General features: G+C 39.7%; 1 long non-coding RNA gene and 1 pseudogene across 1 annotated transcript in view; both read right to left on the bottom strand.

Moving 5' to 3' along the window:
• Positions 1–17,761, bottom strand: part of LOC150019870 (uncharacterized) — a 91,164-nt gene that overhangs the window by 30,454 nt on the left and 42,949 nt on the right. The window lies entirely within an intron of this gene.
• Positions 13,318–15,061, bottom strand: LOC150019871 (60 kDa heat shock protein, mitochondrial pseudogene; annotated as a pseudogene).

Raw genomic sequence — 17,761 nt, 5'->3', positions numbered from 1 at the left:
ATAGAAACTATTTGGATGATTCAGAAGGCCACAGCAATAGGCAACTGGTGATTGGCAACTTCATAACAACAATGTGCCCACTCATGCATCATTTCTTGTGCAGAGTTTTTTTGCAAAACATCAAATCACCCAGGTGGCTCAGCTCCTGCACAACTCAGATTTAGCACCCTGCAACTTCTGGATTTTCTCAAAACTAAAATCACCTTTGAAATGGAAGAGATTTCAGGCCATTGATGAGATTCAGGAAAATATGACAGGGCAGCTGATGGCAATTGGAAGAATTGTGTGAGTTCCCAAGGTGCCTACATTGAAGGGAACTGAGGTGTCATCATCTTATGTACAATGTTTCTTGTATCTTGTATCTTCTTCAATAAGTGTTTATTTTTCATAGTATGTGGCTGGATACTTTATGGACACTTTTTAGTCTGGATACTTTCTAGTTTCAGATGTACAACCCCATGATTAGACATTATATAAATTACTAAGTGATAATCCCAATAAATCTAGTACCCATTTGACACCATACATAGTAATTATAATATTATTGACTATATTACCTATGCTGTACTTTACATCCCTGTGACTATTCTGTAACTACCAATTTGTACTTTGTAATCCCTTCTGCTTTCTACCCAGTCCCCAACACTCTCCCAATCTTGCAATGGTCAAAGTATTCTCTGCATCTATGAGTCTGTTTCTGTTCTGTATTTGTTTATTTTGTTTATTAGATTCAACTGTGGTTAGATATATACAAGGGTAGGCAAAAGTAGGCCTACAGTTGTAATACAAATAAATAATACAATAGGTAATAAAAATAATACAAGAATAAACTCTATTTTGCATACTCATGACTGTAAACCTATTTTTGCTCACCCCTGTATTTATTACCATTTTATTATTCATAGTTTTTACCTTTTTTTCTTCTACTTCTTAAAGAGGACCCTTTATCATTTCATGTAATGCTGGTTTGGTGGTGATGAATTCCTTTAGCTTTATCTTGTTGGGAAGCTCTCCATATGTTCTTCAATTGTAAATGATATATTTGCTGGGTAGAGTAATCTTGTTGTAAGTCCTTCCCTTTCATCACTTTGAATATTTCTTGCCAATCCCCTCTGGCCTGCAAAGTTTCTGTTGAGAAGTCAGCTGACAGTCTTATGGGAGCTCTGTTATAGGTAAGTAACTGCTTTTCTCATACTGCTTTTAAGAGTCTCTGTTTTTAACCTTTGACATTTTAATTATGATGTGTCTTGGTAGGCCTCTTTGGGTTCTTCTTGTTTGGGACTCTCTGTACTTCCTGGATTTTTATTTCTATTTCCTTCACCAGGTTAAGGAAATTTCCATTATTTTTTTTTTTTCACATAGGTTTTCAATTCTTTGCTCTCTCTCTTCTCCTTCTGGCATCCCCATGATGAGAATCTTGGTATGCCTGAAGTTGTCTCAGAGTCCCCTTATATTATCATATTTTTAAAATTATTTTTACTGTTCTGATTGGGTGTTTTCTGCTTATCTTCCAAATCTCTGACTTGATCCTTTGCTTCATTTACTCCACTATTGATTCCCTGTAAGGTACTCTTCATTTCTGACTGGTTCTTTGTTATGTTTTCTAGTTGTTTTTATGTTTCCTAGTTCTTTTTTGAATTTCCTTCTAAGTTTATCTGTTCTTCCCCTAAGTTTATTGAGCATCCTTATAACCAGTGTTTTGAACTCTGCATCTATTAGATTGTTTGTCACCATTTTGTTTAGTTCTTTTTCTGGAGTTTTGTTCTGTTCTTTCATTGGAACATGTTTCTTTGTTTCCTCATTTTGGCAGCCTCCCTGTGTTTGTTTCTATGTATTAAGTACAGCTACTACATCTCCCAGACTTTGTGAAGTGGCCTTACGTAGTATATGTTCTGTAGGATTCAGTGGCACAGTCTTCCCATTCACCTGAGCCAAACATTCCAGGTGTGCCTCCTTGCCCTCATCCCAGGTGGGCTGTGTACACCCACCTGTTGTAGTTGAGTTTTGATTGTTATTGATTGCTGGAGGTGGGGGATATATACCAAGGCCAACCAACTGCAAGGACTGGCTGCAACCACTGTGAAAGATCAGCTGCGCAGGAGCCCAATCCATGGAGCAGGACTTACTTCAATGGGGCTCTGGTGCCTGCTGAGACTTCCCCTTGAGTTTGTCACTTGTGGTCTGAAGATAACTCTTGGATTTCCTGGGAGGTGCAGGCGAGGTCAGCTACTACCTATATTCTTCCCAGAGCCACCCAGCAAGAGCTATGAAGCAATCTGCAGTTGGCTGTTACTTGTGCTAGGCTTGGAGGTGCCCAGGAGAGGTAAAGCTAGGGACCAAGACCGGCTGCCACCGGTGCCAGGCCTGAGGACACCTCACAAGAGGTATGGGGCATACTGAGGCCAGATGCCTCTTGTTTGAGTTTTTAGGAAAGTATGAAACATGAGCCAAGATAGGCCATTCATAAGAAAACAGCTTGGATGGGCCCTCATGTTGTGTTTTGCAAATGTTTGAGGCCAACGCACTCAGGATTTGGGAAGAAGGAAAACTAAAAACACATGGAGCTGTGGGAAGTGTCTGACATGCCTTTATTTGGGGGGATCCACGCTGTGCTGCTCTCCTGCACTGTGCTGCTCTGCTCTTCTGCTCTGCGTGCTCTCTCTCCCTCTCTCTCCTGCCAGTGGGAGTCTCAGCTTCCCTATATACTACGCATAGACCAAGGTGGCTGCTTGCCAAAATATAATGTCATTGGTTAAATAATGGCAAGTGCTCTGTGCATGCAAGTCTCTATTATCTCTAAGCCACTCATGCCCGGACATCCAGGTGAAGCCAGACTGATTCCATTTTCCCCATAGGTGGGGTCTCAGGGAATCACCAAAGAGGGGCAAACAATAATAACCAGGTTGATGGAGACTCAGATATGGTGCCTACCAGCCAGCTCTGTGCAAGGAGGACTCAGAAAAGGAACAATGGCCTCTGACAGCACTTCTGTTGAGGAGAAAACTGCCCTCCAGCCATCTCCCCAATGTCAGATAATTAATTTCCTCCCCATATGCCCCTGATGCCTTTGGAACTGCTGCCACAGTGCTGGAGCTCAGAGTTAGTGAGTCCAAGCAAGGTCATGTGTGGGACCTTCAATAGAAACACCTGGGACTCTAGAAGCCTCTGTCTTACTCAGCCACAATCCCCACTGGCTTTTATAGCCTGAAGCCATGGGGACTTCTCTTCCTGGCACTAGCACCACAGGACAAGGGGGCTCTGGTGTGGGGCTGGGACCCTCGCTCCTCAGGGCAAAGCCTCCCCGGCCAAGACATCCCTCCCAATTTTTATTCACCACATGTGGGTAGGTGATCAGTTCTTTCTATGTATCAGCCCCTTCTACCAGTCTTGATGTGGTTTCTCCCTTATATCCTTCCACACTAAAAACAGTAGATCACAAGAGAAGGTACAAGAGACCGAGTAAGGGGAGGGTTGGTACTCCTAAAGTTATCATGGATCTATATCCAGGATGCTGCTGCATAGGCAGCAGGAGACTTCAGCTGATTTTTATCTGCAATAACCCTTACTGGTGAGATGTGCTTCCTTTCTTTAACTGTTAAGGAGAGGAAAATTATTTGAGTAGAAAGGTGTCCCAGAGGGTTCTTCCAAGAAGAAGACCCTGAGATGTGGACTGAATGCCCACCATTTCTTTGGGAGGTTCAGGGATAGATGAGGCAGATGAAGTAAATCGGGCAATAGGAGCACATAATTAAGTCAGCTACCTCAGTGGGCAACCAGAGCATAATCCTTTTGAAAGGCTCTGAGAATAGGCATGAACACATACACACCAGAATTGTCCTGTCAAGGGGCAAGGAAACTGGGTACATTTCCATCCTCTAAAGTAATTTATAAGAATGGCCCTCTTCATTTGCAGGCATTTCAATAGGTAAAATGGGTTCTAGCAGCCCAAGAGCAGGTGTTGGCCATTGTAAATCAAGCTGGTATGCATGGAAATGATAGGGGATCCATGAAGATATGAGCAGAATGACCCACAACATGTCAGAAGATCTTATATCAGTGCTCTGGTTTAATCAAAACATATCAGACTAAGGACTTTGACATACAAGAATTTCCAGCTGGTCTTTGTGATTATTTTCTGTCTGTTTTGTTGTCTCAGGTTATACATGGAAACTCCTTACCTTTCCTGGAGGTGAAGAATCTGCCTAACTGAGAAGCCCGTGTTATTTCACCTTTTTCTAAAGAAAGCAATTTCTTATCAATGAAAGAATTAACTTCTAGAGCATTTGTGACATTTTTTCCAGATGTATGCTATCCAGACACAAACTAGCCAAATCCAAAGGAGCGTATACCATAGTACAAGCGCAGATGCACCGAAGTTTCAGGGATATTTTTTATTCCATTAACACCCAGCTTTGCAGACTAATTTGATGTTATCTCTCCTAGGTCATTGTGTGGTATTTTATTTTATAAGCAGGGTGAACATCTGGGCTATTTCAGCTAGCTTTGCTCTTTTAGGTAGTGTTTGGGATTGTTGGTTGGAAGGGGCTATGCTGGAATTACCAGAGATAATGTATGTGCTGGCCTCGCACTTCCTAATGTTCTTCTGCAATGCTCTGCCTCATATTTAAACCAGGACAGAGGTGCCGAGATGACCCTCAGATGCTTATCTCCATATTCATTCTCTTTAGATGGCAAGGAAATGGCAAGGCAGATAATGAGTTCTAATGATGATGCTCTTAACTAGAGTGAACACAATCATCTAATCATTACTCACTCAGGAGGTGGCCTTGGGGGGAGGTCCCAGTTATTTGGGCTATATTTCTGTGATTTATAAATCTATCCAGTTCACTAAATGCATATCATTTTCCTCCCCCACAGGGGCTGATCTTCTTTCTAGGTATTTTCTACTTAAGAAAAGTAAGGCCACAGTATTAAGATTCATATTTGTGATGATCCCATAGACCTTATGACAGAGAAGTACATGGGATTTTATTTCTCCTTATGGCATTTTCACACTAGAGATACTTCCCATGTGTTTCTTAATAACCATCTGTTAATCTGTTCTTCCCTAGCTTTGCCACAATCTTCCCTGCCCTAGTCATTGAAGCCCTTCAATTCATATAGGCAGTCAGTAAGTAAAAAATAAATTAGAGTATGTTTTCATGGAAGGAGGCTGATATTAAAATTATTCCTTTAAATCAGAGAATGCAAACTAGAAGTTCAATGGTCAGATTGACTAATATGCATAGATATTGATATATAGACAGGAACAGAGATATATAAAAATATGTATGTACATATGTGTGTGTGTGTGTGTGTGTGCACACATGTGTTTTGTTTGGTCCTGACAAACATGAAATATCTATATAAATATATTTAGATAGATAATTATATTATTTTTTATTTTACAAATTACTAATTTTAATATAGGAAACTAATTATAATTGTTGTTGTTTGTACCTCATAAAAACTTAAATTTCTGCCTACATTTTTTAAAGTAGGATATTTTGTGTAAAATTATAGATTTCTTACTTCTTTCATAGGTTAAAGATCTCAGCAACATTGGGCTCTCATCACATAACAACCATATGTTAGAGTGAGTAACAGCTACTCCTTTATAGAGGGTAAGTACTCGGCAGCTTGCCTCACACCTCACTACTCCCTGTTGTATATCCAACACTGAGATCCAGGGTCAGTTACCACTTTGCTTACAACAGCACTCGAGCACACACATGCATTGGTATAAGCTCCTAGTCTATGATGAGATTTGAAATTCCAGTTCTGTATACACATAGACCAGAAGTGTCACAAGGACAGACAATATGTTTGTAAACCCTTGTTCATTCAGCACCTATCATATAGTCAGTGTTCATGAATATGAGTTAAACAAATAAAAGGAAAGGATAAATCTAATTTCTAGCAAGATAACATACTTGGCTATAAGAATTCTATTTCTTCTAGAATGGTAGAATTTTATGGGCCAGTCACTAACAACCGCATAACTCACAGTCCCTGACTTGACTCTGGACTAAAGTTACTAGCACCATGCTGAGGGACACAAAGGGGGGTGACCAAAGTGACTGTGGGCTGAGTTTATTGACAGAGACTCTGGAAAGCCTCCCCCTTCCAGATCACATAATATGTTATTAATGAGGGAAAAGTGACCTACTGCACCTTATAAAAGAAAAATGCTCCCACTTGAGATTTGAGCAAGTCATTTGGTGTGGCTCCAGATGGAAGCTGAGATATCTCCCCCCATTTCCCTCCCACAGACCCTGTGCTAGCTATTAGGACTGCTCAACTAATAAAAAATATTTAATTTAATGTTTTTTGAAATAAATCTTTCTGGTAACAAATAAAGTATATAGCTTTGCTTTATTTTTACAGAAGGTCTTTGCTTTCTTATGTTTCCTGGTGCTCAGAGCGGGATCCCAGATGCTCACCACAACCAGAAAAACTTGTTTCCTGGGGCTTTGGCCCAGGGCCAGCTGACATCAGACAGCTCCAGACCCAAATGGTCAAATGCAGAGCATGGGCCCCACCTATCCAGAGTCCTGCCTCCCTCAGGACTCAACCACAGCAGAGAGAAAGGAGAAGCTTATCCATAGGGTCCTCAGAGCAGAAGCCCAAACTGCAATACAGATAGAAGAACACATAAGATATTACCTATGCCCTGGCTGGGGGGCTTAGTTGGTTGGAGCATCATCCCATACACGGAAGGGTTGCAGGTTCAATCCCCAGTCAGGGAATATACAAGATCTCACCTAATACAGGAACCTAATGAACAAAACAAATAAATGAGCAAAATAGAACCAGAGTCATGGAAACAAGGAAAAGACTGACAGTGACCAGAGGGGAGAGGTGGGGTGGGGGAGAGAAGAGGGTAAAGAAGGGGAAGGATCTCATTAAGGAACTAGTGTGAATGACCCACGGACATGGACAACAGGGTGGGGATTGACTGTAGGAGTGGGGGGCGGGGGGCAGTGGAGAGCAATGGAGAAAAATTGGGACAACTGTAATAGAACAATAAAAAAATATTTAAGAAAAAAGAATCAACCAATGAACTCATAAATAAGTGGAACAACAAATCAATGTTTGTTTCTCCCTCTCCCTGTCTCTCCCTCCCTCCTTCTCTTTCTCTCCATCTCTCTCTCTCTCTCTCTCTCTCTCTCTCTCTCTCCCTCTCTCTCTCTCTCTCTCTCTCCCTCTCTCTGTCTCTCCTCTCATCAGTAAACATATTCTCGAGGACTGAAAAAGAGAAAAAAATAAAAATAAATAGTAATAATAATGGCTTACAAAAAGATAATATCTATGACATTGAAAGAGGAAACATCCCATTAAGGCATGAAAACCACCCCTTTTACTTCAGAAGCAAATCCCAACTCTCTAGCCCGGCGCCAAAGCCTGACATGATGAGCCCACCTCTGATGTCATCTCTCGCCACTCCCCCCTTTCCCCTCATGGGCCTTGGTTCTGCCCCCCAGATGCAACAAGCCCACTTTGGGGCCTTTGTACCTGCCTAGAATGCTGTGACTTGTGCACTGAAGACAAGTGTCATCATTCAGTCCTCAGCTTAATGTCACCTACTAAAAGAAGTCTTCTCTAACTGCCCCATCTTATACACTTCAACTTCCACGTTTACCTGTAACTTAACCACTACCAGATATGATCCTATGTGTTTGTTCACATGTCTATTGTCTATTCTCCCCACAAGAGAGCATGTTTCATTAGAACAAGGCCCCAACCTCTAGTCTTCACTGTATTCCCAATATATGGCACATAACATGTCCTCAATAAAAACTTGTTAAAATGGATAAATAAATAAGAGATGCTTGTTGGCAGATTGAAGAGTTTGATAAGCTCAGAACCAGAACTAAAGAAGCAAGAGAGAAAAGAGCTAGGAAGAAGAGTTCCAAGAGCAATAAGAATTAAAACAGGAGACAGGGATTTCCTCCCCTTGGGCAGTCCTGCTCAATGAAACTTCTCTTTCACTTTATTGTTTTTTCTTTTATTTAAAAAAGAAAAGGTGAAGGGGAATAAAGTTAATAATATTGTGATCAGTTTTCACAGTGACAGATGATTACTAGACTTAGTGTGGTGGTCATATTGTAAGGTTTATACAACAAGGTCTGTCCAGAATATACTCAGCCATGTAAAACAAAAATCAGAGACATTCACTGAAGAAGATACAAGATACAAGAATCATTGTACATAAAACAATGGTGCCTCAATCCCCTTCAAAGTTGGCACCTTGGGGACCTCACACAGTTCTCCCAATCGCCATCAGCTGCCCCATTGTATTTTTCTGAATTTCATTGATGGTCTGAAATATCTTCCCTTTTAAAGGTGATTTTAGTTTTGGGGAAAGCCAGAAGTCACAGGGGACCAAATCTGGGCTGTAGGGGGGCTCAGTCACCTGGGTGATTTGATGTTTCACCAAAAAGCTCTGCACAAGACTTGATGCGTGAGCTGTGCTTTGTTGTGATAGGCTGCCAATCACCAGTTGCCCATAGCTGCAGCCTTCTGAATCATCTGAGTAGTTTCCACAGAGGAATGTTCAAGCTTAACATAAAATTTGATGCAGATTTGTTGCTTTACTTGCTCAGTCATTTTGAATGTGACAGCCACACAGTATGTGTGCTCACTCAATGTCGTCTCACCCCCCACTGACTATGACAGTGAAGTTGACCTTGTTCACATATGTGCATTCCAGTCCACTCTCCTTGGCTGCCAGGTTACATTGATGTCATGCAAACTGTTCTTGTCATATTAACAATGGCTGGACTTTTTCTGGACAGACTTCATAAGGTTTGAATCTCTATACCATACACCTGAAACTAATATAAGATCGTATACCATGTATACTTAAATTTTTAATTGTGATATAATTGACATATAACATTGCATAAGTTTAAGATGCACACCGTATTGATTTGACACATTTATATTGCAACATGATTGCCATTGTAGCGATAGTTAACACCTCCATCCATCTCTGTATGTCATTTCTTCTAGTGGTGAGAACAGTTAAGATCTAATCTCTTAGCAAGCTTAATGTTTATAATACAACTGTGTTGTCTATGATCACTGTTGTGTGTTCAGTCTCCAGCACTTTTTTATCTACTGGTTAGAAGCATGTATGCTTAAACAACATCTCACCTATCCACTCTCTGTCTTTTCAAGTTCAGATTTGTTTTTATTTTCTGGGTATTTTTTTTTCCTTTTTTGTCTTTTAGTTTTATTCAATTCTGCTTATAAGGAATATCATACAGTATTTATCTTTCTTTGTCTGACTTATCTCACCACAACATCAAACTTAACAATTTCTGCACTGCAAAACAAACAATGAATAAAATAAAAGGGCAACCTATGGAATTAGAAAGAATATTTGTAAACCATGCATCGGATAAGGAGTTAATATCCAAAATTTATAAAGAACTCATGCAATTTTAATAGCAAAAATACCAAACAATCTGATTTAAAAAATAAGTGGAGGAACTAAACAGATGTGCCCTGCCCCTCTGAAGATTGTAAAGGCAAAGGAAAGAGGGGTGGGGATTGGTTGCTGTGGCTCCCTCCAGCTCACCTGTGTACAGTGTTCCCAGCCTGCTCACTCCCTGCACGGAGCCTGGAGGACACAGTCAACCCTCCGTCAGTGACAGCAGGCAGCTTGGGGGAACTCCCAGGAGGATGAAAATGTGGGGCACAGGGTTTGCATTGTCACCTCTCCCTCCTTCTCTTGCTGGACCCATTTGTTCCTGGGCCCTGCGTCTCGCTTAGGAGCCTGAGCCTGGAATTTAAAAAGCTTTGGAAGAGGAAAGTTTATTCCCAGAAATGAGCTGTGGGGTCACCGCACTCATATTTAGAGCTTACATCATTGAGGGCTAACTAGCTGAGTTCATCTCCTCCTATGCATTATTCCTTGAAGCTCACAACCCCTCTATGAGGTTGCTATTATTATCCGCATTTCTCAGAGAATTTCTCTTTAGAGAATTAAACAACATGCCCCGCCTCACGAAACTTAGTAAATGATAGAGCTGGCAGATAAACGTGGGTCAATCTGCTTCTAAATGCTTTGAAGTGTCATTAACCCCAAATAAGTAAAATTGTACTTTAAGCTTTCATTCTGACTTTGATAACTTGTTCTCAGTTTAATTGAGTAGCTGATTCCTTCTTCTATTGCTGTTGGGAGGGGTGGTGTATATCTAAACATAGTCATCTACTTTTCTTTAGTAAGCCACCAATGCGACAATCTTTGCATACTCGTTTAATTTCTTTACATGGGGGCAAATTGTAAAGGTCATTTTTTGGTTGCTTGCTTTTTGCAGCCTCCTTTAAACCAGGCAAGTCTCTACCTGCGCCACACTCTGTGCCGTGCTGCCCCCTAGTGGCTAAAGTAAATGTAGCTTCGGTCCAAGCAGCCACTTACACCTTAAGCGCCCAGCAGCTACCTATTCTTAGATCACTCATGCAGGGCTGAACCTGCACTCACTGGGTTCTTTAAAATTATTTGCCTGCAATTATTGAATGGCACATGGGCAACCATGTCTATTCCCGGTAACCCAGTTTGGAATAAGGATTCCAAACAACAGAGAGACCCTCCAAATGAAACATGCTTCAATGCATCAGCCTCACATGCAGAAGCATTTCTTATTATGTCCCTCCCCATTGATCAGAAATAAAATAGAAGTTGTGAGGAGCACAGGAAAGACAGTGGTGGTACGTCTGTGTGCTCTATAATCAGGGCTTTTTTTACATGTCACAAGGGGAACATAGTCAGATGGCATCGTTGTTTTTACAATGAAATATAAAAGTGAAATGCAGGCCACTTCTTAGGAAGTTTGCATTTTCTTCTGAATCTGAGGGAAGAAGTGGGGTCTTTGTAGCAAGAATGGAAAGCCTGGTAATAATTCTCTAAAAAGCCTCATGTTAGATGGAAGTACAGGTGAAAGTTGTACATATATTCACAATATTGTTTGTTTATTTGTATGTTTGTTTGTTGTGGCTCTTTTAGAGTTCATATATCAAAAAAGCAAAAACTCTGAAGTTGTGCTTATGTCAGGTTACAGTACTGACCAGGCTGGCTGAGTTAACCTGTGGTTCAGTTGAACAGGTTCAACTGATTATTTTTTTCACTGAATCCATCAGTTGTTTTGATGATTCAGACAGAGCAAAACCAGCCCAGTGAGTTAGGCCAGACCACAAAGTCTGGTCTGTGTTTGCAAGAATTCTGACTTGGACTCTGTTCAAGGTTGCTTTCACTTCGGTTTTATTATCAAAGCAGCAAACAGAGTAAAACCAGTCCAGTGAGTTAGGCCAGACCACAGAGTCTGGTCTATGTTTGCAAGAATTCTGACTTGGACTCTGTTCAAGGTTGCTTTCATTTTGGTTTTATTATCAAAGCAGCAACCAGTGCAAAGGTTATAGATGACATCAAGGACATAAACGGGGAGGTGCCACTTGATGATGTCTCACATATTCATCCCTGAGGCACACCCAGAGTTCAGTGGTCAGTGCAGCCTTTGTGGGGTGATGAACCTCCCAGGACCATGGAGTTGCATGTAGATCCAATAGGTAGAGCTGCATATCACCTGGACATTCTGCAGAAATGCAGTAGAAGGGGGAATTTGGGGGTGTTTCTCTTTGAGAAGGTGTAAATGCATTCAGTATTAAGTGTATTTATATGAAGAAGGGCATGGATGAATGCAGATTGTCCTAGGGGTACAAGGAGTAGAATATATTTTCCCTTCTTAAAAAATCCTTGAGTCTTTATATACATTGGTCTTATAAGTTATGGTATACAGAACAAGTACCTAGGTAAGGCTATTCTTGGGGCCAAGAATTAAAGGTTAACATATGACCCATTTGAAATTTTTGTAAAATCTATCTTATGAGGCTATGCCCACTTAAAGAGGTATAAAATTGTTTGATTTTTTTTAAGTATTCATTTAATTATTTAATTCATAAAATTTAACATTGTCCCTTTGTTGGATTCAGGTTGTGAATAACCAAAAAATAACTTACATTTTAATATCAACTTTAGAGACATATATCAGTTAAAGAAAGACACACATAGACATACAGATTTTTCAGTCTTGACTTGCTGATTTTATTTTAGTATACAGCCTATTCCTTGCTCCTTCCTACTTCTTGCTAACAAAGATTCATCCAAAGAATCATGAGGAGGAATAACCCAGGCTGCGAACAGTCATAAAGTCATCAAACTACAGTGCATCATTAAGAACTGACCTACAATTGTGAATTAATAAAAATTTATAAAGAAATGGATTGGGATAGTACACTAAAAAGTGGGGGGGGGGTAAAATACAAAATGTCTTCATGCTAATTCAGCAGAAAAGTATCTGGGTATCATTGAAAGAGCGCTGTTAGCATCATGAGGGATACATAAGTAATTTTTGGTCATAATTCTGTCTTACATTATTACATGTTTGTATGCTTTCTATTGCATGAGCACCTCTGCTAAAGGATCAAAGCAAAAATCTTTAAAAAGTAGTGAGAACATTTTCAGATATTTCATTAGACTCCTAAACTTTTCTCATTCTTAGAAGTTACAGAGAGCTCTAAAGATAGACGACATTTTAAAATTTCCCTTTCACATCCATAAATCACTCAGCGTTGCATAAGAATCCCCTAGCTTTGTACACTATGGCTTTATATCCCGCAAGAGGTTGGTTTTCTTTCCCTGCTCAGTAAACTGACACCTTCCTGCAGTTGCAGCTGAGATCCCAGTAGGGACCTGAACACAGTGTAAGGTAATGAAGTGCGGAATATGTCTAGTTTCAGTGCTAGAAATTATGCCCAGGCAGAGAGGTGGCTGTTTGTTCGTTTGTTTTTTTAACTTTAAACAATTTTTTATTACATGAAGATCACATAATTGGATATTTCTCTACTTTGTACACAATTATTCTTACTCTCCACCAAAAGACTGCTTAACTTCTCATCAGACTATGCCAAGCACTAAAATCCTGATTTTAACAGAATAGTAGCAAAACTACCTCAGTGGTTTCAGGTGAAAGCTGTACATTGGTACATGGCTCTTGCACTTATCAGGATTGTACAAATTTATTTTTATTCAAAAATACAAAATAAATGATCTGTAGGCATGGACAGTGACAGTGGTAAACCACTATATGATGTCAACAGAAACCAATAACTGATAGTTATAGTGATTTTCTTAAACATCAGCCAGCCTTTTCTTCAGGCTTTTCTCCCAACTGTCTTCTCTGAGTTCTAAGTGAGGAGCCTTACACTTCCTCTCACAGTTCTCATTAATAATGGTAAAGCACTGTTCCAGGGTTAGAACATGCCACATCTCATACCACCGCCCATTCCGCCCATCCTACCCACCCCAGGGTCTTTCTCTTCTTTAGGAATTTCTGTGACTGTAACTTCTGCGACTACAACTTCTGTGACTACAATTTCTGTGACTACAATTTCTGCTGTTGGTAACAGAGAGGCCACTTTAGCAGCGTCCAATAAAGCAGTTTTTACAACCTTAGTAAGGTCAATGATTCCTTTTCCCACCATATTCACAAAATCTCCAAGCATAGTGTCATAACCAACTTCTGAGGAACTTTGCATAATTTTCTCAACTATCAATGATCCCTCAACACCTGCATTCTTAGCAATGGACATTGCAGAAATTTGGAGTGCTTTTAAAATAATGTCTTTTCCAATGTTTCTATCTTCATTAGCTGTAGTTAATGAGTCCAAGGCTGGAATGCACCGAAGCAGGGCACACCCCCTCCCAGAACAATGCCTTCCTCAACAGCAGCTCTCATAGCGCTGAGGGCATCTATTACTCTGTCTTTCCTTACATTCACTTCAGCATCACTTGTCCCACCAACCTTCAGCACAGCTCCTCCATCCGAGAGTTTTGCTATACATTCATTTAGTTTTTCCTTTTCATATTCACTAGTTGGGATATCTAACTGCACAGTGATTTCTTAAACACGTTTTTCAATTTGAGCCTTGTCACCTTTTCCTTTCAAGAGCGTGGCATCATCTTTGGTCCCAATGACCTCTCCAACTTTTCCTAACTCAAGGGGCTGAACATCTTCAAGATTTAGAGTCAGTCCTTCTTCTCCAAACACTGCACCACCAGTAGCAGCAGCCATGTCTTTAAGCTTGTTTTTTCTATTGTCACTAATACCTGGAGCTTTGACTGCCACAACATGAAGATTAACTTTTAGCCTGTTCAAAACAAGTGTACTTACAGCTTCTCCATCAACATCTTCAGCAATTATAACCAAGGGCTTATGGTGAGAACTGGCAATTTCAAGAGCAAGTACAATGGACTGAACACTAGAAATTTTCTTTTCACTCAATAGAACATAGGCATCTTGGAATTCACATTTCTGACCTTTTGCTGTATTAATAAATATGAACAAACATAACCTTGATCAAACTTCATGCCTTAAATAATTTCTAATTCATCATTCAGTGTTTTTCCATCCTTAACTGTGATGATGACTCCCTTTCTTCCAACCTTTTTTGTTGCATCGGCAATTATGTTGCCAATATCTGTCTCCATTTGCAGAAATTGTAGCAACCTGAGCTATTTCTTCAGGGGTTGTCGCAGGTTTGGACTGCTTCTCAAATTCAGAAATTACAGCAGCAACAGCTAACATCACACCATTCCTGACTTCCACTGAACAAGCACCGTTGCTAATCTTTGCAAAGCCTCCCTGCCAATAGCACATGCCAGTACAGTCGCAGTTAGAGGTACCATCCCCAGCCTCTTCATTTGTATTATCGGCTACATCTTGAACATGTTTAGTGCCAATATGTTTATATTTATCTTTCAAGTCAGTGGACTTTTCAATGATCACACCATCTTTTGTTACTCAATAATCACTGACCTTCCCTTTGGGCCCTTAGTAACAGCTACAGCATCAGCTAAAAGTTCTATACCTTGAAGCATTAAGGCCCAGACATCTGCACCAAATTTTACATCTTTGGCATAAGCCCGAGTGAGATGAGGACTCAGGGCCCTGGACACTGTCCTAATCTGGCGAAGGACCTGGTGTAATCAAAGCATTTCTGCAGGGCAGTGACATGGTGTGCAAGCAACAAGGCCAGCAGTTGGTGGCGAGGGAGAGACAGAGTTGAGGGTGCTTTGTTGAGATTGACATCGTTTAGACATGTTGTATTTTTTTTTTTAAGTAAAAATACTAATTTTTACCATAATATATCTGGGAAGCAGTTAAGTCAAAATATCCCACACAGGTGTGTCAAATGCCACTGCCTACAACCAATAAACAAGGCCGAGCTTTGGACAATATCGATGAGCCACTGGGGCTTACAGTCAGAGGTAAGTGACCCTACGAATCATGTCCTGTCCTGTGAGGATTTCTGGACCCCTCTTTTGTTGCAGCTCTTCCTCTAAGACGTTAGAGAGATTATCCAGATTTCCTGTTGATGTCTAAAGGCTATTCTTGGAGTCTAGATCAAACTAGGTTTTCTGTGCCCACTCTAGAAGTATTTAGTACTCTATATTGAAAGGAATTAAAAGTTCAGGAACCCTTTATACGTATGAACAGACCTGCCCTTAGTAGCTGTCATAGATGATTAAAAATGCATGTTCTCATCTTTTACCCCAAGTTCCCTCTCTCCCTCCCACACATATCTCCAAGGAACCAGAGATATTAATATAGATGCTCTACTTAAATAAATAAATAAATAAATAAATAAATAAATAAATAAATAAAAGACCTCTCTTATAGAATTTAGGCCTTGAGGGTGAAATAGTGGTTCATTTTTATTATCCAAACTATAGTTTCTCCTTTATAAGTGTCTTAAGGATGACCAAGTAAAAATAAATAATCTGAAGTTCCAGGGAAAAAAGGAAGGGAAGGCAAGAGGAGGGAGTGGTTGAGAGAGGAGAGGATACTCCAAGATATCCAACCACAAATGACTTCTTTCATTTCACAATACAAAATTTGAATTTTGTCAATTTATTTTTTGGTAGGAAGACATTTTTTAATCCCATAATTGACATCATGCCATGAATCTCTGTATTTAAAAAGTTTTTCTATCAATCCCCCTGAATTTCTTCCTTATAGTCATGGCTGTCATTCTCAGTAGTAATTTTAAGGCATATGGAGCTGTCGGGGTTATTTCATAATTTATAAGCTTGAGACTGCAGGGTTTTCCTGACTATTGCTCTGGAATGCTTGTAACTTTAAGCCCTTAAAAGTGTGTCCTCCTTCACTTATGTCTTGCCTGATTGTTATCTGAGAATTCATATTTTTCTGATAATAAAATGACATATAATGTCCTCTAGCTTTCTAAGAAACATCTGAAAATAGCATAATTTAAAACATAATAAACTAATCTGGTGATATTAACCTCTCCTACTATGTATAACATGGTTATGATGAACACTTCATTTCAAATAACAAATAAATTTAAGAATATTTATCCTGTTTCTAAAAGGATTTCAGTTATGCAACTTGAGAATAAAAATGAATATAAGGGCATTTTGCTGTATGTATATTTCAATAAAAACATTTAAAAGAAATATGTTAAATAAGACAAGTTATAGCTAGTTGAGTTCATTTTTGTTAAAAATGTTATCCTTGTCTATTCAAACCTTTTCCAATTAAATTATATTCTTTGGAGTTACATAGCCCTGGTTATAATTTAAACAGATTTTCTTCATCTGCAGTGATAATGACCACCTTTTGGAAGTATTAGGGTTACAATTTTTATTCTGTACTTTTGACATACATTGTACTGACAGCTCTAGACAGTCCAAGTCATAATTTATTTGCATAACTGGTACCACCTGCAAAGTGGAGGCACTGCTGCCCCACCCATGGCTCCTTCCTGGATTTCATTACAGACAAGGACGCTAAGAATTAAGGAATTTTGATTTGCAGCATACAAACATGTGACTTAATCACAGTAAGGAAAGGAACTTTCACCCATATATAAAAGTAGGAAATGGTTATAGGGTTTCCCAATGACATTTTCCATGAAGTTATATGTTCATGAATCTCAAAGTATTGATTCAGACATGGATTCTGTTCCTCATTTCCTCTCCTCTCTTACCTATGTGTGATGTGTATGCTTGTACCTGCATATGTCTGTGCCTATTTTTTTTTCATTTGTAGTCAAGAGAAAATTGCGGAAACTAGCACTACATATGTGTGTTTAAGCACTTCTTAACCAGAAGGTGTTGAACCATACAAGGTGATTCTACCTGTGGACTAGTCAGTATTTCTCAAAGTGTCTCATCTCCCCCTAGTCTATTTATTGAGAATCTCTGCCATTGAAACCTGGGCATCTATCTGTATTTTAAAAAGTTCCCCAAGTTATTTTTATTGACACTAAAATTTAAAGGATGATGAGGTTTGGTCATTTATTCATCTGTTTGTTCACTCAACAAACATTTACTGAGCTCCTGTTAAATGTTAGTCCTGAAGGATACAAAAATGAACAAGACAATCACAGTCCCTGTCCTCATGGAACTTAGGGTCTAGTGTTTGCTGAACTGTGTCTCACAGACCACAAATGTCCTGCCAGAACTTAACAATTATAACATAATATGAGCAGACTTTTCTGCTGAACAGGACCTACACCCAAGAACAATTCACATTCCAACGAGTAAAGAGAATTGTAAGCAATTGGAGACCAGATTCTTACCATCCCCAGAGCTTAGTAAGTGGCAGCTGAACTTAACAGCTCAAGCCCAAGCCCAAGCCATTTTCTGTGCATGAAGAATAAAGGGGGACTA

This window comes from Furipterus horrens, unplaced genomic scaffold (genome assembly GCF_987537825.1).
Source record: "Furipterus horrens unplaced genomic scaffold, mFurHor1.1.pri manual_scaffold_2, whole genome shotgun sequence".
NCBI lineage: Eukaryota > Metazoa > Chordata > Mammalia > Chiroptera > Furipteridae > Furipterus > Furipterus horrens.
This window is presented reverse-complemented; position numbering and strand designations above follow the sequence as displayed.